Source organism: Ranitomeya variabilis, chromosome 2 (genome assembly GCF_051348905.1).
Source record: "Ranitomeya variabilis isolate aRanVar5 chromosome 2, aRanVar5.hap1, whole genome shotgun sequence".
Classification (NCBI taxonomy): domain Eukaryota; kingdom Metazoa; phylum Chordata; class Amphibia; order Anura; family Dendrobatidae; genus Ranitomeya; species Ranitomeya variabilis.
The window spans coordinates 246,103,942-246,131,892 of NC_135233.1; the positions used below are offsets into that span (position 1 = coordinate 246,103,942).

General features: G+C 45.5%; 1 long non-coding RNA gene across 1 annotated transcript in view; it reads right to left on the reverse strand.

The window, feature by feature from the left end:
• LOC143809302 (uncharacterized) overlaps positions 1-27,063 on the reverse strand; it is a 67,565-nt gene extending 40,502 nt beyond the window's left edge. The window contains exon 1 of the long non-coding RNA XR_013222204.1: positions 26,830-27,063. This is a non-coding gene — a long non-coding RNA (uncharacterized LOC143809302). The remainder of the gene's footprint in view (positions 1-26,829) is intronic.
• Between the last annotated feature and the right edge of the window lie 888 nt (positions 27,064-27,951).

Genomic DNA, 27,951 nt, shown 5'->3' on the forward strand with positions numbered 1-27,951 from the left:
ATTGCTTATTAAAATTTGCAGCCGTTCTTGAGATATTATCACTTTTCTTTTGTTTACAGCTCGTTGCTTTGGAAACCGACCACTGCTGCTAGACACTAGAACATACGCAATGCTTACAAGCTCTTTTCTATTGATCTTGTAATCACTGTTTTAAGCTAGCAAGGATCGCTGAAGCGCTCTGTTACCTCCTAACCCTGGCCAGCTTCAGCGCAATGCTTAGAAGCCAGACAGTAGTGGTGGTCGTTCTCCGAGGCAACGAGCTGTAAACAAAAGAAAAGTGTTAACATCTCAAAAATTACTGCAAATTTTAAGAAGCAGCAAATTGCAAAAATGCTTGTTTTTAGGAGCTCTATTCAACAAGATGGAAGATGGAAAATAACCCTTTAATTCAAACAACCGACTGTATAATGCACAGACATATCGGATCCAGGAGGGGAGAGATGTCCTTTATGTACTGGCTGATAGATGAGGGTCCGGCTTGGAGGACCCCCTGTCATTATCTCCGAATTCCCTAATGGGTTTGCTCAACCAGACAACCCACAATTCGCCAAATCATCTTTTGTGATATTGCTAAGAAAAAAGCTTTGTTGCTGTTTTGGGGAAAATTTAATAGAAATCCATTCCTCCATAGGAGAGGGCACCCCCCCCCCCTTTTTTTTAGAGACCTAAATGGCAATTTTGCCTAGTTATGCATCTCCTGATCCCATATATCTGCACATGGTACCCCCATCCTATGAGTATCTATTACAGGCGAGGTGGGGGACCCCAGTAGCATTGTCACAGGGGCCCAGGAGCTTGGCTGTATCTTTGTATCAGGTGCACACGTATCTGAAGTTGCAGAAATGCATAAATATGCTTAATAATATATTACATTGTTCTTCACTTCTGGCTCCTGCAGCAAATAGGTTCTCGCAATATGTGGAAATAAATAAAAAGATTCATGAAGTGTATTTGCCTCAGGAATAATCAATGGAGCCTACGTCTGATTTACGCCGCAGTCCTATAAATCTTGTACTGAGCTGGGCTCTGCGTGCAGGGAAATGGCACACATCAAAATGTCTGGTTGTATGTTGCTATGTGGCCCCGGGAGGGTTCTGGAAAGATGGTTATTTCTATGGGTGGCAGCATTCACCGCAGCATGGGACCTACTGGATGCCAATGTACCAAACAAGCTCCTATACTACAAGGGAGAGAGTCTACTGCATTTAATTGTGAATGTCGGCCAGTTTCATTTTGAAGTCAAATATGTCTGACATTCTGTGCCAATTATTATTTTTTTTTTACATCTTTAAAGGAATTGGAGCTCTTTTTTTCTGATACGTAGCTAAAAATCCAGAGCTTATGATAAAATACTGATTGCCATTAGCCACCACTAGGGGGAGTTCAAGAGTTAACTGAAGACATCAAATACATTGAGATCCGTAGTGAATAAGTATGCAATCCTCTCATAAGCTCCTCCTAACGGGGGCATCAGATTGTTGGTGATGTCATTTTGAGGATATCATGGGAAGTCAGTATCTCTTATGCACAAGGAAGATCCTCGGAGGAGTCCGAGAGTTAATGACCTGCGCTCTAGGTCCTCTTACATGGGACCGTGTGCTTATACCGGTGGGATTGCTATAAACAATCTAATGTGGAACCATGAGGGCCCCCCCAACCATGTAGGACAATGGGATTATCAGCGGAAGACAATGCAGGCCTCACCATACAGATGGGTAGAAGTTATGTATATAGTCCTATATAACTTGTCTTCGCTGATGCATGAAGTAGACTCTGTATAGACAGGCAATGTCCATGGTGGAGTCATCCTATTTGTTTCTTGGAGGAAGCTCGTCACAACTAAAGATTTGCAAGACCTTGGCTTCAGTTCCAATGTCAGTAGTCCACAGTAATCAAACCAGAGCCTTATGAACCTCTTTCTATTGGCTGGCAACCCCTGTCTTCTCTTCTGATTAGTAAACCCGGCACAACATCATTGGTCCAGAATGCACGCACAATGTCGCACCGGGTCTATTAATCAGACGAAGGTCCAAGGATGACAGCTGATAGGATAGCAGGACTCTGGTCTGATGGCCATGGACTATGATGTGGCTGTTGGAAAGGGTTCCTGAGAAGCTTTTTATTCAACTGCACTACTCAATGATCACCTGGAACCATCATGCCATTAATGACCCTATTATGGTCCACACCATATTTGGTTTACGTTGCTAACAGCATGAATGATTTGTCATGACCAGAGCCACCATCTACAGGTGCACCATTTGGCAAATCCAACTACCGCTGCTAGTAAACCATGCCTCATCGGTGATAGCTAGAAAGTGCAGGGTATAGTAAAGGTGGAAAAGTCACATCAGAAGTTTTCACTGGTAGAGGTCCGTGAGATGTACCCCCATAATTGTTAAAACTAAGGGTTCATAGGATCTTCTAACATCTGAAAATCTCCCAGCCAGAGACCCTGTATTATTAGGTGGACAAGGGGTATAGTACACTGTAAATTGTTCTAGGGGGTGGACCTCCCCTGATGACCTGAACATTGATATGATCTGCAGGACGTGTGGAAATCTGTCATAACGTGAAAGCGACTTATATGGAATTTATTCTGGCTCAAACATGAACATTGAAGAATTGCGGCCAATTCCCGGGGTGATTGGGGATTTCTCCATACTTCCTGTTCATGTCTACAGCCAGGCTGCCCTAATGGATTAAAAGAATGGAAGCAAACACCATAGGAGATTGAGGAGCAGAGGGAGGAAAAATAAGAGAAGAGCCAAGTAAATGATGAATCCTTATTAACCCGCTGGGTGGAAAGTGATACCAGGGAATGTGCCAGGGAAGGAGATGTCAAACAAGATTATACGAGAGTGAGAGTGAGATCAGCTTTACTTTTGGGAAACCAAATTAAATGAAACCGCTAAGAAATACAAGTTATTACTAAAATGGATTGATAGCACTCCAAAAATCTAACCAAACCACCTTCTTGGTGTTTAAGTACCCCAATATTAATCGCAGGATTGTAGGGGGTCAGGGTTTCTTCCTCGGCACGACTCTTGAGCCCGTTTTTACCAATAATGAAGAACAGTAATAGGGTGATCTATCTCCGTGTCCTAAATAGTAGCAAGCTTGAGAAATGTTTTGTTCAGGTTATGCTCAGATAATAACATCATATATGGTGCCTAAATAATACCAATAGTATGCTCGAATAATACCACCTTAGTGATAAAATAATATTACCGTTTAGTGTACAAATATTATCACTAAAGAGTGCTCAAATATCACCATTAAGTGTTAAAACATTCTTCTATATCGTTCCCCATATCACCATAAAGGGAAAACACATACATGGATGGGGGTCATATACATGGATTTGGGGAGCATATAATAGGATGGGGTGCATATACATGGATGGGGGAGCATAAATAAGGATGGAGTAAGGAAATGACTTTCCCAGGTTACTTGCCTTTTTTTCTAAGTCAATGGTTTTATACCATAATTTTAACCATGTTTAACATTAAAGATTTTTGTTTTTAAATAATTTTTCACCGGTGGATCTGTTGCTGGATACCTTTCCTTCTTTGATACTGCTCATTTGCTGCTCGAACTTCTTTCCGTGCACAGCCATTGGATTCTACTACGGTGAGCTGGATTTTTTCTACAAAGGTTTTTTTTTTTTTTGGATAAGATAAATCGTATAGGGATAGATAGTTGACTGTAGATTAGGTAATGATGTTGGGGTAAGAAATAGTTAGTGTTGGGCTAGCCCATAGTGGGAGAGGCTTAGTGTTAGGTCAGTTGCCTGTTTCCTGTAATTAGGGAGTATGAGTTTGGAGTGCTACCAAAGGGGTGATCCATAAGAAGAGGAGACTGAAGGCCAGGGATAGTGATATCCTGAGAAAAAGTGACTGACTAGTCATAGTAGCCTTCTGGAGAAGGGTCTGTGTAAAGGACACAGTCGCAAACTCCTAAGCTTACAACGCTGAAGGTAATGGGTCCAAAAAGGACTGAGTTTGTGGGACTAGTGGGGATCCCGAATGGTAGATCCAGAGGGCCAGTATTGGAAGAAATAGGATGCGGAACCGCTGAGCGAGTAGAAAGACTTGGTGATCAGGACTGTGGCGTTCAGGCTGGGATGTGACGACGTAGGATGCAGCAGTGTACTTCACTGGCCCTGTAGTAGACTACAGAGGAATGAAACCGTGTCCGAGAAAATGCTTTATGCTGTAGACCAGGGGTGGGGACCTCAACCCAGCGGGCCATTTACTGACCTCAATGACCTTCTATCCGGCCCCTGGCCAGATTTCCAGGGATGGCAGTACTTGGGCCCGGCAGTTGTATTTTGACAAGCACTGGCTCATTAATTTCTTCTTGTTCTATGAGCACACGCATGCAGTGTTCACTACTGAGCACTAAGGCGCATGCAATGAAAGTTTACGTCCTGACACCAGTGCCAACGTCATGACATAATTTGTGGGCAGAGTTAGAGTGCAATTTACATGGCTTCCAAAGGATGCTATAAATATCAAAAAGGCCCTTGGCAGAAAAGGGATTCCCCACCCCTGCCATAGACAAAATTACCATAAGACTTTGTGCCCACTGTAACACCTGTACCTGTACCTCCGCGGGGTCCCCATCGGGGTCCCCGCTCCCAGGCTGTTCTCCGCTGTTCTGCCTCAGTCCCTGGTCCCTCTCCTGCTTCCTGGCATGTGGTCAGCAGATATCCTGGTGTGACGCTGAGGTCGCGCGTGCTCCAGGTCTCTTAAAGAGACAGCGCGCATTTTTCAAATGCTCCAGACCAATGGTGTTGTGGTGTGTACTATTTCTGGTCCCTCTGCCGTAGAGGAGGCGCCGGAGCAACAAGTGTTTCCTGTTGCTAGTTTCCGGTTCAGTGTTCTGTTTTGTCAGTGTTCTGCTGTGCTCTGCCAGTACTCAGATAATACCGTTTGTCTTTTAGACTACCAGCGCCTCTCTACTCTGTACCCGGGACGATTCCAGTGCTGCCTGCACAAGTGCCATCCTGCTCTGTCGTCCACCACTTCGTTACCCAGGACAATGCCAGTACTGCTTGTGCCAGCTCTGTCCCATGCAGCCGCCTCCCGCCTGTCAAGTACAACGCTACTTGTTATCCCTGCCTGGTCACCTGTCCGCTGGGACAGCTTCCACGTGTCTAGGGTCTAACTGGAGGTAGCACCTACGTCTCCTGGATATCCCAATCTGATCCTGTTCGAGGGGTCTTACTACAGGTGTCTAGGGCTCGCACAGTCACGCCCCCTGGTCCGTGGTTCCACAAAAATAACAATAAACGAATGTGCACTTCAACATCTGTGCCTCCGCTTCCACTCGTTGCACTCACTATCCCTTGTATACAGCCTTTGCCAAATTATCGTCCAATAAAGACTTTATTTTTGAACGACAGTCTCCTTTATTGAACTGTGGAAACTATGGTCCAGGCTGGCTCACATCTCCGGCTACAGGCAGCCTGCACATGCTGCACAGACTCTCACAGCACAAGTCCACACACCCGCCCAGGACTCACTTTTATGCAGCGCTTCGGGACATAAAAGGAGATGAGCGCTTCGTCCGCAATTACCGCCCCGTACCGCACTATCTACGATTCCATAGTACAGTGCAAGCACAATACTACCGTACAGTGCTGACACAATACCACCATACAGTGCTCACACAATACCACAATGCAGTGCTCACACAATACCACCATACAGTGCCGAGACAATACCACCGTACAGTGCTGACACAATATCACAGTACAGTGCTCACACAATACCACAATGCAGTGCTCACACAATACCACCATACAGTGCCGAGACAATACCACCGTACAGTGCTGACACAATACCACCATACAGTGCTGACACAATATCACAGTACAGTGCTCACACAATACCACAATGCAGTGCTCACACAATACCACCATACAGTGCCGAGACAATACCACCGTACAGTGCTGACACAATACCACCATACAGTGCTGACACAATATCACAGTACAGTGCTCACACAATACCACAATGCAGTGCTCACACAATACCACCATACAGTGCCGAGACAATATCACCGTACAGTGCTCACACACTACCACCGTACAGTGCCGAGATAATACCACCGTACAGTGCTCACACAATACCACCATACAGTGCTGAAATAAAACACCATAAAGTGTTAAAATAATGCTACTGTATGGTGCTCTAATAATACAATGCAATTTTCAATAAGCTTATATGGTATGGTAAGCCCAGTATACATGGTACCATTATATCAATTACCATTTATGAGTGTTGGAAGCATGGGCATACACATGATAGGACAGAATGCTATGGGGCCTTGAAAGGATGGGGCCTAGGACTAGCTGGGACTTTCCCCTTTGCTGTGGAGTTGCACGTTTCTTTGGAGAATTCCCCTCCCCAGAGATATGGAATTGGGCCACAAAACCAAGAAATAGTTGAAAAGAATAACCAAACATAAGAAATATAAGAACTTTGTGGGAAAACCCTCACCCTAATTAGGGGCTCATTTAATCCTGGATGTGATATTCCCCCTGATATGCACTGCTTCGGCTTTAGGTCAGCAGTTTCTAGCTTCTTTCAGCTTCTGTGCTGCACATAAATATCCTGGAAAACAAGATTTTACTCACTTGTAACCAGAAGAACATTCTGACGGCAATATAAGACGTCTCCGCGCTGAACATGACTTAATACTGCCACTAAAACAGCACAATCACTTCTAATATGTGGGCAATGGGATTTACATTTGTGTAATCCGTCAGGTTTACTCCATACGAGGAAAGCGACAAGGTTCTAATTTAGGTTTTAGCAGTAGAAACATGGATTATTTTTGCTTGCAAAAATGTAATATCTGCTCCCCGCGGGTGTAAATCACCAGTCCCCCATCTCGAGCCAAACCTCCACGCCGGCGTCATTTACACTGACAGCTAATACAGACTGTGATTTACTATAACACCGGATGTACATAGAAAAAGATGGACGGGAGCACAGAAATTAGCACAAAGTCCTAATACCATAGTCTCAGGGGAATAAGGACACATAGGAAGCCAAAATCTCTTCAGTATCAGGTATACAGTGAGACAACACAGAAACAATCCCTGCATGGGCCCGTTAGGACTTTAGAGCGCCTTTTGCCAGTGCCAGATGTCATACAACACCCACTCAGCGCCATACGTTCATCCGACGTGTCAACTTTCACTGCTAACTTTCTAGGAGCCTCCTCACCCACCCTTGGAAAAATATACCCACTAACAATGCCCCTTTAACAGGTCATGTCCCATTCAGCCTCCCCCTTGAATATATGATTCGAAACTGCTAACCCATCTGACACCAGAGCACCCCAACATAAACCTTCTAGACACCCTCATTTCCAGGTGATTGTGGTGCCCAGACGATTTTATAACTCTTTTCAAGTATCTGGGAGAACTCCTCACTTGGAGTTGGCAAGTATGATCTTTAGAGATGCCCACATAGTGACATACAGTGCCATACTATGCCCCCATAGTGCCGTATTATGACCACATTGGGTGTATGTTTGCTAAGGATGGCACAAACAGTGCCCTAAATATGTCACATGGAGCCAAAGTTAAAGACAGGGTCATATTGTGCCCACAAAGGCAAGTAACTCCCAGTCATTCTTTGCTCAGAAAAATAAGGCAACCTAGTACCTGATTAAACTTATCGTACACAAATAAGGTTTAAGCTCTTCAGGTGAGAATTTGTCAAGTTAATTCACTGGTGGTATATATTTCTTTTTGCAGCTTATTCACTGCTGGTATATACTGTATTCCTTTCTGCAGTTTATTCACTGCTGGCATATATTTCTGCATACAGTTTATTCACTGCTGATATATATATTTTATGTGGTTTATTAACTTCTGATATACATTTCTGTATATAGTTTATTTGCACTGCTGGTTTATATTTATTTTTTCGGTTTATTCTTTGCTTGTATATATGTCTGTATATAGTTTATTGTCACTGTTGTCATATATTTATTTTTACAGTTTATTCACTGCTGTCATATATTTATTTTTGCAGTTTATTCACTGCTGGTATAAATTTCTTTTTGCGGTTTACTCATGGCTGGCAAATATTTCTTTTTGTGGTTTATTCAATGCTGGTATATATTTTTATGCAGTTTATTCGCTATTGGTATATATATTTTATGGGATTTATTCACTACTTATATATTTCTGTATATAGTTCATTTTCACTGGTAGTATATATTTCTTTTTGCAACTAATTCACAGATGGTATATATTTTTGTATACTGTTAAGTCACTCCTGGTATATATTTTTTTATGCGGCTCATGACAATGAGTTGTGAGGGTTTTAATGGGGCGCATTCAGGCATAGCACCTGGGCTGTGCAAGTTGTACACATGGCCATGCTTCTCAGGGGTCATTGCCATTTGGGACAGAAGATAGAATTGCACCAAACAGAGCCTAAGTAGTGCATGAGATCACTTGGAAAAGTTAAAGCATCAATAAAGCAGGATGAGATCAACCCTGAGCGGGTGCTAACCTGTTGCTTTAACATTTTGACCCTTCTTCATCAGATCAGAATATCTGGAGAGTTGGCGGACTTCGGTTGTCTCCGATTCATCACAGGCCCTTTCCCATTGTAAATCTTCTCATGGCTATAATGAGGAGCTCATGTGAAATCTACTTTCTTATTCGGATTTGAGAAGCCTTTGTTCTCACACAAACATCTTCAAAATGTCACGTTTCCATCTCCCAATCTCCGGGCTCAAGATTTTACTCAATTACCCAAATCTCCTGGGATGGCTGGGTGGAAATGAAACCTCTTTTTGATGCAACCTAATAATCTATCTGTTCCTGTCTTCTGGGGGAGGAGAGGTCCCTTCATCTCAGGGACCGTGGAGACTATATATATTGAGGAAAATCTATTTATACTGTAAATAGATAGATAGATAGATAGATAGATAGGATTTTTTCCTCATTGTCGGAACTACCTTTGATAGCTCTCCCCATGTGGAGGAACTGGCCAAAAATTGTTAGCTTTGTGCAGAAAGCAGAAGCCGACCACCCAAACAGGACTGTAGTGTTAATGGGACTACAGAGATGAGGGGTTTGTGCAAATATACACAAAGGGGTTTTATGCAGTTTAGAAAGTACAGAGCAGTAGAATATATTACAAATCCTTTGAAAATGCTTAATCCGAAAAGAACCTATTATTTACAGTGAGGTTTTATTTTTATTTTTTTGTGTTTTTTTTTACATTTACGTATTTCTATAATAAAAAGAAATCCTGAAAACTTGCAGTTTTCCCTCTGAGCCTTATAATGGGCTGACAATTCCTGCTCTATAGAGATCACATCTCTGCAGCTATATCATTTTCACAGACAAGAATACAGGACAATGTCAGATAACATCTATATATAGATAACACCGCATTCACCATTTACAATAGGTGATGTCACAGCTCACCTCCTCCTGTAGAATGACTGATAAATCCTCTATATACAGTAGATTACACAGGATCCACCATTCACAATAGGTGATGTCACAGCTTACCACCTCCTCCTGTAAAATGACTGATAATGACAAATGTAGTAATTTTTGCAAATTTATTAAAAAAGAAAACTGAAATATCACATGGTCATACGTATTCAGACCCTTTGCTCAGTATTGAGTATAAGCACCTTTTGAGCTAGTACAGCCATGAGTCTTCTTGGGAATGATGCAACAAGTTTTTCACACCTGGATTTGGGGATCCTCTTCCATTTTTCCTTGCAGATCTTCTCCAGTTCTGTCAGGTTGGATGGTGAACGTTGGTGGACAGCCATTTTCAAGTCTCTCCAGAGATGCTCAATTGGGTTCAGGTCAGGGCTCTGGCTAGGCCAGTCAAGAATGGTCACAGAGGTGTTCTAAGGCCACTCCTTTGCTTTTTTTAGCTGTGTGCTTAGGGTCATTGTCTTGTTGAATGTTGAACCTTCGGCCAAGACTGAGATCCAGAGCACTCTGGAAGAGGTTTTCATCCAGGACATCTCTGTACTTGGCCACATTCATGTTTTCTTCAGTGACAACCAGTCATCCTGTCCCTGCAGCTGAAAAACACCCCCATAGCATGATGCGCCACCACCATGTTTCACTGTTGGGATTGTATTGGCCAGGTGATAAGCAGTGCCTGGTTTTCTCCACATATACCGCTTAGAATTATCACCAAAAAGGTCTATCTTCATCTTATCAGACCAGAGAATCTTATCTCTCATAGTCTGGGAGTCCTTCATGTGTTTTTTTAGAAAACTGTATGCGGGCTTTCATATGTCTTGTACTGAGGAGAGGCTTCCATTGGGCCACTCTGCCATAAAGGCCCGACTGGTGGAGGGCTGCAGTGATAGTTGTCTTTGTGGAACTTTCTCCCATCTCCCTACTGCATATCTGGATCTCAGCGACAGTGATCTTGGGGTTATTATTATTATTATACTTTTTTATAGCGCCATTTATTCCATGGCGCTTTACATGTGAAAAGTGGGCAAATATAGACAAATACAATAAACATGAGCAATAACAATGCACCAACAGGTACAGAAGGAGAAGACACTGCCCATGAGGGCTCACAGTCTACAGGGGATGGGTGAGGACGCACTAGGAGAGGGTAGAGCTGGTTGTGCGGCGGTTCAGTAGGTTGAGGATCACTGCCGGCTGTAGGCTTGTCGGAAGAGGTGAGTCTTCAGGTTCTTTTTGAAGGTTTGCATGGTGGGCAAGAGTCTGATGTGCTGGCGTAGAGGGTTCCAGAGTATGGGGGAAGCACGGGAGAAGTCTTGGATGCGGTTGTGGGAAGAAGAGATAAGAGGGGAGTAGAGAAGGAGATCTTGTGGAAGGCTTTGTATGTCATAATAAGGGATTTGAACTAGAGTCTCTGGACGATAGGAAGCCAGTGAAGGGCTTGGCAAAGGGGAGAGGCTGGGGAACACCAGGGAGACAGGTAGATTAGTCGGGCAGCAGAGTGTAGGATGGATTGGAGTGGTGCCAGAGTGCTAGAGGGGAGGCCAGAGCGTAAGAGGTTGCAGTAGTCAAGGCAGGAGATGATAAGGTCGTGCACTAGTGTTTTTGTGGTTTCGTAGCCACGGAATGGGCAGATCCGGGAAATACTTTTGAGTTTGAGATGGCAGGAGGAAGCAAGGGCTTGGATATGTGACTTGAAGGAGAGGGCAGAGTTGAGGATCACCCCGAGGCACCGGGCGTGTGGGACTGGGGAAAGTGAGCAGCCATTGACATTGATGGACAGGTCTGGTGGAGGGGTAGAGTGAGATGGGGGAAAGATGATGAATTCTGTTTTTTCCATGTTCAGTTTTAGAACGCGAGCAGAAAAGAAAGCTGAGATAGCAGACAGACCGCGTGGGATTTTGGCGAGTAAGGAGGTGAGGTCAGGTCCGGATAGGTAGATCTGCGTGTCATCGGCGTAGAGATGATACTGCAAACCGTGGGACTCTATGAGCTGTCCCAGGCTGAAGGTGTAGATGGAGAAGAGTAGGGGTCCTAGAACTGAACCTTGTGGAACGCCGATAGACAAGGGGCGAGGTGAGGAGGTGGTGTGGGAGAGGGAGACACTGAATGTACGGTCTGTTAGATATGTCAAGATCCAGAATAGGGCCAAGTCTGTAATGCCAAGAGATGAGAGAATCTGTAGCAGGAGGGAGTGGTCCACAGTGTCAAAGCCAAAGGACAGGTCCAGGAGAAGGAGGAGAGTAGTGTCGCTTGCTCTTGGCGGTTAGTAGGTCATTGGTGACTTTAGTTAGGACAGTTTCAGTTGAGTGATGGAGTCAGAAGCTAGATTGTTATCGATCAAAGATGGAGCAGGAGGGGAGGTGGGAGGACAGTTAAAGATGGACATGCTGTTTCAGTAGTTTTGAGGCATAATAATAATAAATAATAATAATCTTTATTTATATAGCGCCAACATATTCCGCAGCGCTTTACAGCTTAACAGTTTCAAACACAACAGTCATAAGTAACAACGTTTAACAATACAATAATTAAAGCACAATAAGACGACCCTGCTCATGAGAGCTTACAATCTACAATGAGGTGGGGGAGATACAAAGTACAGGTGTGTATTTACAATGATGTATTTACAATGATGGTCCAGCCATTTCAGGGAGTGGGGGATAGATGGACGTAGTGAATGGGCTACACACAAACATAAAATGACTTTGATTAGGGAACGTGATAGGCCACTCTGAACAAATGTGTTTTAAGGGAGCGCCTAAAACTAGGCAAATTGTGAGTGGTCCTAATATCTTGGGGTAGAGCATTCCAGAGGATTGGCGCAGCACGGGAGAAGTCTTGGAGTCGGGAGTGGGAGGTACGGATTACTGCAGAGGTTAGTCGAAAGTCATTTGCAGAGCACATAGGTCGGTTAGGCCGATAGACAGAAATGAGGGAGGAGATGTAAGGGGGTGCTGCACTGTGAAGAGCTTTGTGGGTGAGAACAAGTACTTTGAATTGTATCCTATAATGAATGGGCAGCCAGTGTAACGACTGGCGAAGAGCGGATGCATCCGAGTTACAATTAGCTAGATAGACAACCCTGGCTGCTGCATTAAGGATAGACTGGAGAGGGGAAAGTCGAGTAAGGGGGAGGCCAATTAATAGAGCGTTGCAGTAGTCCAGCCGGGAGTGGATCAGGGCAACAGTGAGGGTTTTTGTTGTTTCCATAGTGAGAAAAGGGCGGATTCTAGAGATGTTCTTTAGGTGTAAGCGGCAAGAGCGGGCAAGAGATTGTATATGGGATGTGAAGGAGAGATCGGAGTCAAACGTAACACCCAGACAGCGCGCCTGCTGCCAAGATGTTATTATGGTGCCACCTAAGGAGAGGGAAACATCAGGTTTAGGGAGGTTAGTAGATGGTGGGAGCAGAAGAAGTTCAGTTTTGGAGAGGTTGAGTTTCAGATAGAGAGCGGACATGATGTCGGAGACTGCTGACAGACAGTCACTGGTGTTCTGTAGTACAGCGGGAGTAAGGTCAGGGGATGACATGTATAGTTGTGTGTCGTCGGCATAATGATGGTACTGAAAGCCAAATCTGCAAATGGTCTGTCCAATTGGGGCCGTGTAGAGAGAAGAGAAGGGGGCCAAGGAGTGAGCCCTGAGGTACCCCAACAGTGAGAGGAAGAGGAGACGAAGTGGAGCCAGAGAACAGAACACTGAAGGAGCGGTCAAAAAAATAGGAGAACCAGGAGAGAGCAGTGTCCTTAATGCCTAGTGACTGGAGCCTAGAGAGTAGGAGAGGGTGGTAAACAGTGTCGAAAGCTGCAGAAAGATCGAGAAGAATGAGCAGAGTGTGGTCACAGTTACATTTTGCTGTCAGAAGGTCGTTGGTCACTTTGATGAGTGCAGTTTCTGTCGAGTGTAGGGGACGGAAGCCGGACTGTGAAGGGTCTAGGAGGGAGTGAATGGAGAGGTAACGGGTAAGGCGGGAGTAGACTAGGCACTCCAAGAGTTTAGAGATGAAGGGGAGGTTGGAGACCGGGCTGTAGTTATTTGTGCAGGATGGGTCAAGGGCGGGTTTCTTTAGTAACGGAGTAATGATAGTGTTTGAAGGAGGACGGGAAAATGCCTGAGGAGAGTGAGAGATTAAAGATTGTAGTTAGGTGAGTAGTGATGACTGGAGAGACTGGAGGAGATGAGAGGGAATGGGGTCGGTAGTGCATGTAGTCGGACGAGAAGAAGAGAGTAGCCTGGAGACTTCTTCTTCTGTGATGGGATCAAATGTGGAGAGTGAGCCAGGGCTGTTTTACTCTGTGTTTGGAGGTTCTGAGGGTGAGGGGAGCTACTTGGTCCAGGGTGTGTCATTGTAGTGATGTACCACCAGATCAGCACAGGAAAAAGAGGAGATTGGGGATAGTGATGAGTGTAAGGAGTCTGAAAGTGTATGAGGGTTAATGGCTTGTAGATTTCTGACTGAATGGTAGGTAGGAGTGTGCTGGGGTGGGCGAGGATTTGTGAGCGTGAAGGAGAGAATGTTGTAGTCAGAGAGGAGAAGCGGTGAGTTATTTAGGTAGGAGATTGAACACAGCCAGACAAAGACCAGGTCAAGGGTGTTACCGTCCTTGTGTGTCTCAGAGGTTGAGAGCTGTGAGAGCCTGAGTGAACTGGTTAGTGATAGAAGCTGGGATGCAGATGTAGAAGTGGGGCTGTTTATGGGGATGTTGAAGTCTCCCAGGATAAGGGTTGGGAGTTCTGAGGACATGAAATGCGGCAGCCAAGCAGAGAAATGGTCCAGGAAGTGGGTGGGTGAGCCTGGGGGCCGGTATATGACCGCTACTCTGATGGAGAGGGCACGGAAGAGCCTGATGGTGTGGACCTCAAAATAAGGGAATGAAAGTGATGGAGCTGGGGGGATGACCTTGAAGGTGCATTGTACGGAAAGGAGTATGCCGATTCCACCACCAGGTCTGTTTGTGGGTCTTGGGGAATGGGAGAATTGTAGGCCACCATGGGAAATGGCAGCAGGGGAGACAGTGTCAGAATCCTGGATCCAGGCATAAGGGAGAAGAGATATTGGGTGATAGCTAGACACAAAGGATGGGTTGAGGGAGGGCTTTTTGAGGATGGGTGTGATCAAGGCATGCTTGAAGGAGGAGGGGAAGACACCAGTTGTGAGTGAGAGGTTGAAGAGGTGTGTTAGGGTTGGGATGAAGACTGTGGCGAGGTTAGGGATGAGGTGGGACGGGAGCAGGTCAAGCGTGCAATTGGTGAGATGTGATCTCGACAGGAGGATGGAGAGCTGATCGTCTGTCATAGTGGAGAAGCTGATCGTCTGTCATGGTGGAGAAGCTGGTTTTGGAGGAACAGTGTTGAGCAGCTAAGAGGGGTATTGGGGGCTGCGGGCCAAAGCTTTCTCTGATCAGATTCCTTTAAACGGAACCTGTCACCCCCCCAAGCGTTTTTAACTAAAAGAGCCACCTTGTGCAGCACTAATGCTGCATTCTGCCAAGGCCCCTGCCACTGCTGAAATAATCACTTTTATAATTTGTCCCTGATACCTTGAAATAGACCTGGGGGCAGGTCTTTTCCCCTGGACAGAAACACCTCCCAGCCATCACTCAGGGCCTCTGCGCGCCGGGCTCTGTTTCCTCTGCCTTCTTTAACGTCTCACACGGGGGCTCCCGGATTTACTGCCTTGTCAGTGACCACCGCGGTGCATCCCTTGCTTGGCAGACGACCTTCTGCGATCGGAGCCGCAGCCGCAACAGCGACGACTTTGAGGAAGTCAACACGCAGCAGTTGCCCGTGTCTTCTGCTGCGGCCCCGGCGCCTGCGCTGTAAGTTCAAAGGGCAGCGCAAACTACGCATGCCCGAAAAAAAACTTAAAGCACAGGCGCCGGGGAACACACGGGCGACTGCTGCGTGTTGACTTCCTCAAAGTGGTCGCTGTTGCGTCTGAGGCCCTAAGTGACGGCTGGGAGGCGTTTCTGTCCGGGGGAAAAGACATGCCCCCAGGTGGGACAAATTATAAAAGCGATTATTTCAGCAGTGGCAGGGATCCGAACTAAAAGAGCCACCTTGGCAGAATGCAGTATTAGTGCTGCACAAGTTGGCTCTTTTAGTTAAAAACGCCTGGGGGGGTGACAAGTTCCCTTTAAGGCTCATAATCAAACATTACCTGTCCAATATAAAATATAATTTCTACCTATTGTATACTACACAAACACTGCAGTTCTGAATTTTGAAGCTACCTGGACTCTGCAGAAGAAGGGACCTGGCTGGGAATTGCAAACCTGGCACACAATCTTCAAGGTAAGGGTCAATCTGAACCTTTTTAGTAAACTTTACCTCTCTCACTAAGGCTCTTCTCCCACGATTGCTCAGTTTGGCTGGACGACCTGGTCTAGGAAGACGTCTGGTGGTCCCAAACTTGTTCCATTTAAGGATTATGGAGGCCACTCTGCTCTTAGGAACCTCGAGTACTGCAGAAATTCTTTTGTAACCTTGGCCAGATCTGTGCCTTGCCACAATTCGGTCTCTGAGCTCCTTGGCCAGTTCCTTTGACCTCATGATTCTCATTTGGTCTGACATGCACTGTGAGCTGTGAGGTCTTATATAGACAGGTGTGTGCCTTTCCAAATCAGGTCCTATCAGTTTAATTAAACACAGCTGGACTCCAATGAAGGAGTAGAACCATCACAAGGAGGATCACAAGGAAATGGACAGAATGTGCCTTAAATATGGGTGTCTGAGCAAGGGGTCTGAATATTTATGACCATGTGATAATTCAGGGTTGTTGGTTTTTTTAATTAAATTTGCAAAACTTTCTATATTTGTGTTGTTTTTTTTCAGTCAAGATGGGGTGCAGAGTGTACATTAATGAGAAAAAAATGAACTTTTTTGAATTTACCAGATGGCTGCAATGAAACAAAAAGTGAAAAATTTAAAGGGGTCTGAATACTCTCTGTACCCACTGTATGTGAGACATACGTAAAAAAAAAAAAGGATTGTCTCATGACAACATCCCACCCATTTTGTACAAGTTCACATTTGCATATATGTTCGCAGCGTATTATCTGCATGAGCAAACGCATGTTTACGCAGCGTTTTTTATCTGCATCAGCTTACGCATGACAGCAAAAAAAAGCTGCGTGTGCATGCGTTTGAATGCATTTTTGCCTGCGTTTGCGTTATGTGCATGCATTCGAAATTTCCAGGATGTAGTGTCTCAAAGCAGGTCCTGGACATGCACAGTCCGAAGTACGCAAGTGCATCGAACGCATGCGCACGCATATCCTTGGGTACCAATGAATTCCCATAGACAGTAATGCGTTTTTTTGACGCACTCAATCCGCAATCATCCGCATGGGCATGGCTGCGCATACTTGACGCCTCAAAAAATGCAACATGTTGCGTTTGCCGGACACCACGAAAGACACATGTGTACGCATCCGCATGCAAACGCATGTCCCTGCGTACACCATGTTAAAGATATGTACACATGACGCATGTGGATCTATGCGGATCTAAGGTTGCGCACAGATACGCAAATGTGAACCCGGTCTTACACAGGGAGACGATAATGCTCTCAGTGTGAAAAACAAGATAAATCCCCTTTTTTCTTTTAAGAGGGAGACGAGACATATAGATATTGCTGCTGTAATTCCACTTACAACCAGCAGGGGATGCCAGGCTTTCCCAGTAATTAAACCTTTTATGGATCTCATAAAGATTTGTAAGCAATTTATGGCTCCCATAACAATGGAGGATTTCACATGTTTATAGTATGTGGAGTGAATGTAAAAACACTGTTACTACCTGACTTAGGGTACTGTCACACAGTGGCACTTTGATCGCTCCGACGGCACGATCCGTGAGGTTGCAGCGTCGCTTGATTATCGCTCCAGCGTCGTAGACAGCGGTCACACTTTGCAATGCACGGCGCTGGAGCGATAATTTCATGACGTAGTTGCGATGTAGAAGTCATACGGGACATTGGGAATATCGTGCACACCTTTGTTACACGCTGCGATCATGCCGCCACAGCGGGACACTTGACGAAATAAAGTTTCAAACGATCTGCTACGACGTACGATTCTCAGCGGGGTCCCTGATCGCAGTAGCGTGTCAGACACAGCGATATCGTAACTATATCACTGGAACGTCAAGGATCGTGCCGTTGTAGCGACCAAAGTGCCACTGTGAGACAGTACCCTTAAGGTGCCGTTACACTAAGCAACTTACCAGCGATCGCGACCAGCGACGTGATCGCTGGTAAGTTGCTGTGTGGTCGCTGGGGAGCTGTCACACAGACAGCTCTCTCCAGCGACCAAGCGACTTCGGCATCGCTGAAACTGTCTTCAGCGATGCCGAAGTCCCCATGTAAAAAAAAAAAAAAACACTACATACGCACCTTCTGTCGTCCTTCATGTCCCTCGGCGCTTGCCGCACTGACTGTGTCTCAGCGCCGGCCGGCCGTAACAGCGGTGCCCAGCGGTGAACCGCTGTTACTGCAGGTTCACCGCTGGGCTCTGCTTTACGGCCGGACGGCGCTGAGACAGTCAGTACGGCAAGCTCCAGGGGACATGACGGACAACAGACGGTGAGTATGTAGTGTTTTTTTTTTTTACTTTTACCATGGTATCCATGGTAAATATCGGGTTACTAAGCGCGGCCCTGCGCTTAGTAACCCGATGTTTACCATGGATACCAGTGAAGACATCGCTGGATCGGCGTCACACACGGCGATCCAGCGGTGTCAGCGGGAGAGTTGCGACGAAAGAAAGTTCGTCCACTCTCCCTGCAACCAGCGATATCCCAGCAGGATCCAGATCGCTGCTGCGTGCCAAACATAGCGATATCGCTATGCAGGACGCTGCAACGTCACGGATCGCTGGCGATATCGCCTAGTGTGACGGTACCTTTAGTCCCATACAAGGCGCAGCTAGTCCTGACCAGAGGGCAGACCGCGGTATACAATGTTATACATTGCGTATAAATACCAAGGACCTTTTTCTTGTTTATTTAGTACACAACAGAAGTCAGGTGACTCTCTATACACCTAAACCAAATTGCATTAAAGGGATTGATTTCCAGCTAAATGGCGGTGTCACCACTAGGGGCGCTGTTGTGTTGTAGCCCCGCTGACTTAGACGATATCCCCCCCTTGTATCTGGGGCATCTGGCTGTATTCACTAGCTGGATATTTATTTGGACATTTTAGGGCAGTTTTATTTTGCCCCTGTATGCTGGTATTATTTTGCACCCCTTCACCGCCCACGTGGAGGGCTGTTATGCCAATGACCTCCACAGTGTTGTGCCAGGTGGCTGTGTATAGCGCTCGAAGGATTTTAGCTGCAATTGTCCTATCAATCACAGACCCAGATGCCATTTTGTTCGTCTAAGGACAGGACAATCAGGGGTGGGCACCATCTCCCAAGTTTTCTGGGCCCATTGATCACTTTTTTGAAGTTGCCTTCTGGGAGATAGGATGTGTGTTTTTTTTTTTTTTTTTTGCATAACTTCATGCTTTAATGCTTCATCCCCTGCCCATGGAGGCTTCATCTTGGCATCATGACAAGTCAGGAGTCCTGCTTTCTCAGAGGCTGTTTAGGGAGTCCCCCGAAAATTCTGAGTTTGCTGAGGGTGCTCGGGTATGCATAGAGTATCGAGGCCGCTCGAGTGACATCTTCAGGTCCCCACCCCCGCACGTTTCACATATGCTTCATAGCCACAAAACATGTGGGCATAGCCTGTGTTGGTCAGGCAATCCCTGCCTGTTTGATGGCTATTAAAGGGAACCTGTCACCCCCAAAATCGAAGGTAAGCTAAGGCCACCAGCATCAGGGGCTTATCTACAGCATTCTGTAATGCTGTAGATAAGCCCCTGATGTATCCTCAAAGATGAGAAAAAGAGGTTAGATTATACTCACCCAAGGCCGGTCCCGGTCCGGTTGTGGTCCGATGGACGTCGCGGTCCGGTCCGGGGCCTCCCATCTTCTTACAATGACGTCCTCTTCTGGTCTTCACGCTGCGGCGCAGGCGTACTTTGTCTGTCCTGTTGAGGGCAGAGCAAAGCACTGCAGTGCACAGGCGCTGGGCCTCTCTGATCTTTCCCGGCGCCTGCGCACTGCAGTACTTTGCTCTGCCCTCAACAGGACAGACAAAGTACGCCTGCGCCGCAGCGTGAAGACAAGAAGAGGATGTCATCTTAAGAAGATGGGAAGCCCGGGACCGGACCGCGACATCCATCAGACTACAACCGGACCGGGACCGCCCCTGGGTGAGTATAATCTAACCTCTTTTTCTCATCTTTCAGGATACATCGGGGGGCTTATCTACAGCATTCCAGAATGCTGTAGATAAGCCCCTGATGCCGGTGGGCTTAGCTCACCTTCGATTTTGGGGTGACAGGTTCCCTTTAAAGTTTAGCAAAAACATTTGTGCTGCCATCATCGGACGTCCTGATCATAGCTGCCAAGGATGCTGGGCTGCAGATGTGAAGACTAGTCTGGCTGTCACAGAAGGTTGGGCCTGGGGTGGCGCAAATATTTTTTGGCTCAACTTTACTAAATTAACAAATTCCTCGGGAGGGAACACTCTTTGGACAGTTTCAGACATGCACCCCTGCAATAAGGGAAATGGATGTATTGCCAGGAGGAACAACAGAAAAACATCACAGTGTAAAAATTCTAAGAATGGCGCTCCAGACTGGTCTGAAACAGTAGGACAGACTGGCAACTTTGGGCAGTGTGAAAAGCAGTGTGTGCCCGTCAGACGCAGCCAAACAGTTAAAAGCTCCCTCCGATCTGAGTAACAAGCCTCAGTAATGTGCAGGTCTGCAAGAGATAACAACTCCTGTTCAGACAGCCAGTGAAAAGGAACACGGAGGACATTTGGAGTTTTCTGCTGATTCAATTACTTCTATGTGCAAGAAGGCAAACAAAAGACTGCAGAATGCAAATGCCAGGAAGTCCACAATTGATGTTGACAGGCCGCGCGGCTCTGAAAGCTGCAAACGTTACATGATTTACCTTCCCTTGCTTAAAAACCCATCGGGTCTGCGCTCCATCCGTTTTCCCGATGGCAAAAATGAAAAAAAAAGACCTCGTATAAAAGCCACCAGGGCTCCTATAGAAGCCGAGCGCTCGTCCGGGGCTCGGCTAACAAATCTATGCAGGGAAATAAATGTGTAAAAATCCTAATAGCTTTACATTATAATGAAACATAATACAGCTATTAAAAGAGGTTGTTTTCACCCGCCGCATTATAGCGCAATAGCTCTACCTCCCTAAATAAGCCATTTATCTTCCCACTCCACTCCACGGCTCGTAATCCCCCCACCCCAACCCCTACACGTACAACAAAGCACTAATTTTGGAAATGCCGTTTATAAGTAATCATGTTGAAATAGTGAAAAGCTTTAGCGTCGTTTGCAAGAAAATACTGAGTCGGCAAGAAACGCGTCGCTACGGCGGCAAAGTCTGATTATTATAACAAACCATTTAGGATAAATCAGACCCCGGGAATATTCGCCATAGTTGTATACGTTGGCATTTTGCATTCAGTCCTGGCTTTTATTGAGTCTGGAGTAAATGAGGCCCGGAATGGTTTTAGTAATGCGAAGGAAGAAACTCCACGCGTTTTATGGAAAGTCAAAGAAAGCAACAGATTAAGAGAGAAAAGGAGGGGAGAAATGTGGAAACTACATGCTTCCCTTCTGAATTATCGCTTCGGCTCACCCTGCCAGGCCCAGAAATAGAGCGTTTTGCTAAGAAAAGACAAATTCAGGAGCAGAGCAGATAAATTATACAATGTCCATATTTAAAGCACTGCATAAATGTAATGACATTAGGAGAACGGGTGATGGCACGCCGCTGGCACCAGATGTATTTATCATTAGTGATACATTAATAGGAGAGAACTGTCCGTGGCAGAAAGAGTCGGGAACTGGAGGGGAAAAAATCTGTAGAAACAGGTCAGATTAGGTATGGTGGTCTCTGAGGGTAGACAGCAGAGGCCCCTCTGTTCTCAGCGACTACAAAGAGTATCTCTTCACTGGAGGACCTAACATGTCCATGCATTGCATAAAACACCCATTGATTTTTAGTGGACACTTTGTAATTCTTGGTTTCGCCAGAAGAGGCACTGCAGGGAAAATGAACACTTGCTGCCAAGATCCACTGATCGCTGAAGTTATAAAATCAAATTGTCAGTAGCTGGATGAGCTGGGAACAGACTAAAAAGGGAAAAAAATCTACAGCAACAGGTCTGATTAGGGTTGGCAACACACATGGCTCAGAGTTGCCAAAGTGCCACTTTCTCTCATTAGAGGGGTTTAGTGGCTACAAAAAGAGTATCTCTCGCTCTGGAGGACACATGTCCATGAGTTATATAGACTGCCCATTGATTTTTAGTAGATTCTGAGCAATTATTTGTTTTGCCACTAGTGGCACTGCAAGGAAACTGAACACTTTCTGCCAGGCTCTGATCACTGGACATTCTAGAATCATATGATCCATGGAAGGTAGAGCCAGTAAGTGGAAAAGGAAAATAATAAAAAATAAAAGAGGAACAGACCTGATTTTGGTTGGCACTACCCAGGGACAGAAACAGGCAGCAGATGGCCACCTACTCACATTGGAGATGTTTAGTGGCTGCAAAGGGTATCTTTATAGCCACTTAGTATTAAGGGTACCGTCACACATTGAAATTTTCATCGCTGCGACGGCACGATTCGTGACGTCGCAGCGTCGTATAATCATCGCTCCAGCGTCGTAGACTGCGGTCACACGTTGCAATCACGGCGCTGGAGTGATGCCGAAGTCCCCGGGTAACCAGGGTAAACATCGGGTAACTAAGCGCAGGGCCGCGCTTAGGCTACGTTCACATTAGCGTTAAGCTAATGTGCGTCGGGTTTGCGTCGGCGACGCAGCGGCGACGCATGCGTCATGCGCCCCCTATACTTAACATGGGGGACGCATGCGTTTTTTTTGTTGCGTTGTGCAACACATGCGTCTTTTTTGCCGCAAGCGTCGGACCAAGAAAACGCAACAAGTTGCATTTTTCTTGCGTCCGATTTTCGGCAAAAACCGACGCATGCGTCTCAAAACGCAGCGTTTTTGCGTGCGTTGTGCGTTGCGTCGCCAACGCAACGGCGCACAACGCTAGTGTGAACGTAGCCTTAGTAACCCGATGTTTACCCTGGTTACCAGCGTAAACGTAAAAAAACAAACAGTACATACTCACCCGTCGGTGTCCTTCAGGTCCCTTGCCGTCTGCTTCCTGCTCTGAGTGCAGCCGTACAGTGAGAGCAGAGCGCAGCACCGCTGTGATCTGCTCTCACTTTCCGGCCGGCACTCAGAGCAGGAAGCAGACGGCAAGGGACCTGAAGGACACCGACGGGTGAGTATGTACGGTTTGTTTTTTTACGTTTACGCTTGTAACCAGGGTAAACATCGGGTTACTAAGCGCGGCCCTGCGCTTAGTTACCCGATGTTTACCCTGGTTACAAGCAAAGACATCGCTGGATCGCTGTCACACACAACGATCCAGCGATGTCAGCGGGTGATCAAGCGACGAAAGAAAGTTCCAAACGATCTGCTACGACGTACGATTCTCAGCAGGGTGTCTGATCGCAGTAGCGTGTCAGACACAGCGATATCGTAACGATATCGCTAGAACGTCACAAATCGTAACGTCGTAGCGATGGAAATTTCAATGTGTGACGGTACACTAAGCTAGGACAGATAGCTAACACTAGAGAAGACAAAGAAAGATTCAGAAGGCTCTAGATAAGCTTGAACCATGGTATTTAACAGGGAGAAATGCTAGATAGTACATCTGGGGAAAAAATTACATCTCTAGAATGGCAGGAATAGAACTAAGCAACAGCACATGTGAAAAAGACTTGGGTATACTAATAGATCACAGACTGCACATGAGTCAACAATGTAATGCAGCAGCAAAGAGGGAAAACACAGTTCTAGGATGTATTAAGAGAAGCATAGAGTCTAAATCATGTGAAGTAATTATCCCCCTCTAATCCTCCTTGGTCAGGAATCATCTGGAATACAGTATTCAGTTTTGGACACATTTTAAAAAAGACATTGAAAAACTGGAAAAAGTTCAGGGAAGAGCTACCAGGATGGTGAGCGGACTGCAAAGTGTGTCCTACGAGGAACGGTTAAAGGATCTGGCAATGTTTAGTTGCTAAAAACAAGGCTGAGAGGAGACTTAATAGCTGTCTACAAATATCTGAAGGGACGTCACAGTAGAGGGATCATTATTATTCTCATTTGCACATGGAAACACGAGAAACAATGTAATGAAACTGAAAGGGAGAAGATACAGATTAGATATTAGAAACAACTTTTTGATAGTGAGGGTGCTCAATGAGTGGAACAGGCTGCCACGAGAGGTGGTGAGTTCTCCTTCAATGGAAGTCTTCAAACAGAGGCTGGACAGACATCTGTCAGAGATGGTTTAGTGAATCCTGCTTTGTGTAGGGGGTTGGACATAATGACCCTGGAAGTCCCTTCCAACTCTAACATTCTATGATTCTTGCACTGGAGGACTTGACATGCCCATGTATTACACAGACAGTCAATTCATTATTTTAGCGGCCACTGTGTAATGCTTTATTTTGCCAATGGTGACACTGCACAGAAACAATGTCTGGTGCCAGCTCTGATTACTGGAGTTTCTAGGATTAACATATCCCATAATTATATGATCTTCAAAAGACCTTTCATAAAAACATTTTATTCAAAAGCGTAAAACCCCTTTTAAAGAGTACAACAGGAAGCATTTAAATCATTGAAGGGACACTGAAGATCCAGCACTGGGTATTTGATCGTTCATCATTTTGCTCTGTGGAAATGGAACAGGACATGTCTCACTGGTAGATAATGCGATCAATATTGACCACGATCAAGATGCCAAGAAACAAAAGCAAGAACCTCTAAACATCTTATAGTAACACGGATCTCTGCATCTTAGCTTCCAAGTGAAGTGCCATCTCTGGTGTCGTTATGAAATGCCAACCTCTAGATAAAAATACCCATTTCTTCCACGTGTGGTTGGCTAACCATTTGCTCTTGGTTGCATGGGCAATCAACACTTTCCCTGAGACTTCTTCTAATGGACTCACTTGCTAAATTATAAGAGCACTTCCATACCTTAAAGTTGGCGTCACCAACAAAATCTTCCTGGAACCTTTTCAATTGAGTGTTGGTTCTTCAGCTTGCCATTGAGCGGGATGGATTCTCTGATGGTCAGGGTGACCAGCATAGACTGAAGGCGATGAGAATGTGAGCAGGACTTTAATGATTGCACATGGTTCAGCAAGGACCAGGACAGCAGGTTACGCAGGATGGCAGGCAGACAAGCAGGGCAAGAAACACCATAAAGACATGGAGTCAGGAGTGTAGACAGACAGTGGCTATAGATGTATAGTCTGTCCAAAGCTTAAAACAAATGATTAAAGGCAGAGTTGTTTTCTATCAGTGGGAAGATGCTTCTGGACAGGGACAAAGGCAGCAGAGATGAAAAGGTACACTGAATACTTGCTTGCATTGACAACACACAATGTTGCAGCAGCCTTTGAAGTGTGAACAGGTCCAGTGAAGAGTCCTTTATGCTTACTGCAGATGAAGGACTAATCAGCAGGTCTGAGCCAGGGCGTAAATGCAGATGGTAGAGAAACAAAACATGAGCTTTCTGAAGAGATAATTGCCAGCCAAGAGGACTGAATGGTGAGGCAATGTCAAATGGTAACTAAACATAAAGCTGACTGAATACTCAGGCACACACAACTGTCTGAGTTGGCTTAAAAAAGGCCTATGGTGATTAAGTTACAGGAGCTCGATGGGCAACTTGAGTAAACCAGTGTGGACTACAGCAATGGCGGTACACATAGGGGAAGGAGGCATAGACAGGTTAGTGACATCAATCAAGCACGCCTCCTCATTGCATCTCTAAGGCCAATCTGGAGAATATCCACATTTCCATGCTACGTGTTATCAACAGCAAATGCCAATCGGTTATGGTTCTCGTCTTTATTTTGCCCTACCCATTCCTGCTTGGTGGATGCGTGGAGCTCATGCCCTTGGTTTTGGCAGCCTCTTTATATAGGCATTGCTGCCAAACAGCAACATTTCAGCACCCATACCCAGTAGTTGTGCCCTCTGCAGGAGCCATACTATGAGCTACCTTAGACACACATACGCAATATTAAAAGTTCACCCACTTCCCTGAGTCACTGATACAAGTAATCTACCAGTGATTCACATCCTGCGTATTCCTCTTACAGGAAACAGTAGCTTGCAATTAAAAAAAAAAGTGGCAACATTGTATACCAACAGTGTGCTGTGTACTGTATATGCCAGCGGCGGGTACAGATGAATAGTCAAAATGATTCATGGAAACGCTGGAAGCTGCTGACAGAATAAAATGGAACTTTGGTAAGAGAAGCCAACTTGGCGCCCGTAATACGCTTATCCCACACATCTATATTACTTTCATGTCACAAACCAGACGCAACACAACACTTTGCCAGGTACGTATCAAGTGTTGCTAATGGCCAGTATGCTATTAGGTTAATTAAGATTTAGTTTCATGCTGAGCCTCTTTGTACTGGCAACTGATGTGGAGACAAGGAAATGAGAGGAACCGGTGAGTGCACAAAAATATTATCCTGCTGCCTACATAATCCTGCTGCAGAAAAACACCCGTCCTATAACCAAACCTCCGCATAGAAACGAGATGGGCAATGCCGACCAGGCAGGGCTTTTGCACCTATTTTCTAACTAATCTGTGGCATTGACTTGGGAAGTATCACTGTTCTTACCCACTTGAATTTTAGGACCTATCGTATAAAGTCATCTCATAAGGAACCCATTAGAAATATAATTTCCTTGGCATGGCCCCGCTGTACTTTGTCCTATTATGGAATGATTTAAGGGTGTTTAGGTTCCTGGAAAAATACCTATAGGTTCAAAGTCAACCTCTTTGTAGAGGCCACTCCATGCCCAGTCCCTATATCCAACATTCTCGTCCTTCGAAAGCCCATATTGGACGCCACGATGGAGTATTCACTCAAGGAATCGTCCAAAAGCATTGGTTTTGAGGAAGCTTTGGTATTGCCCAGGAGATTGGCCAACTCTTTCAGTAGCCAGGGGAGTCACACTTTTATTCTGAGGATCTCTAGTATTCATACTTAAATACCTAAATTCTTCTCCTCTGGGATGTAGAGCCACATAGCAAAATCAAACTAGGAGCCCCCAACTTAGTTAAATGACCACTCACATCCACCTCTACCTGGGTACTGCTTCATGTTGGGCCATGTTACCTACCTTGAGTGTTGAACGTCATAGTGATGGAAGCAGAAGTAGTAGGCCTCTCGTCCAACCTCTTGGAGGGCATATTTTAATATCATCTTGACACCCCCTTTCTCCGAGGCTCAGCAGTCATATGCAAAGTAAAGAGACTTTCCTTTACCTGGGATAAAAGTTCAGTTTGCTCTGGGACTAAACGTCTTCACCAAGTCAGAGGGGCTTGTTGGTACCCAGCACCTGGGGCTCCTTTAGTTTCTGAGCTTTGCCCCTTGGCACACGGCTCAGCATTTGTTTTTACTCCTTTACATAAATTGGTCTCCGATTCTGCTGTGTCATACAATCATGTTTGGTCACCTGTGTAAACTAAACCATAAACTGCGTCTCTATTCAAAGAATGTCTTGTTACGTGAGGTCCGGCCACGGCGCCCGCTTTATCACTGTGTGAAATCCTGCTCGTGGGAGTCGCAGTTACACATTAACTAGAAGAGAAGGGTTTATTTCATCCGATGGAACAATGACATAATAACCTATAAGTGAGGGTAGAAAATACAGGGGTCTCACCGTATCGGTGGGAGCTGGTCTAAAGGCAAACACCGACACCTGGAAGACATGAGCCTAAAGTCCCAGCATGATCTGTAAGTCACAGAATTACTGGCAGAGGCTTATGTTATGAAGGAGATGAAACCTTTGTTACAATTAGAATAATCCTAACAAAACAGTGGGGTGATCCTAGAGGTAGCCCAGTAGCCCCCTCGGTACAAGAAAACCCTATTCCTGGTGCACTTGGGATTCCCTCCTTGTTGGGGGCTTGCTACCATCCCAGAAAGTACTTATTAGAAGAGGAGATAAAACTCAAGTGGGCAAGAAAAATAAATGTTTCTATAGCATCTATACAAAAATATCAAATCAGTCCCATTTAATACCAGTGTATATCTTTTGAAGAACATCTATAGTCCAGGACTATTATAAGTGACTTCAGTGGCATGATAATCAATAGAATAGTGAGTGCAGCTCTGGAGTTTAATACAGGAGGTAATGCAGGATCAGTAATGTAATGTATGTACACAGTGACTGCACCAGCAGAATAGTGAGTGCAGCTCTGGAGTATAATAAAGGAAGTAACTCAGGATCAGTAATGTA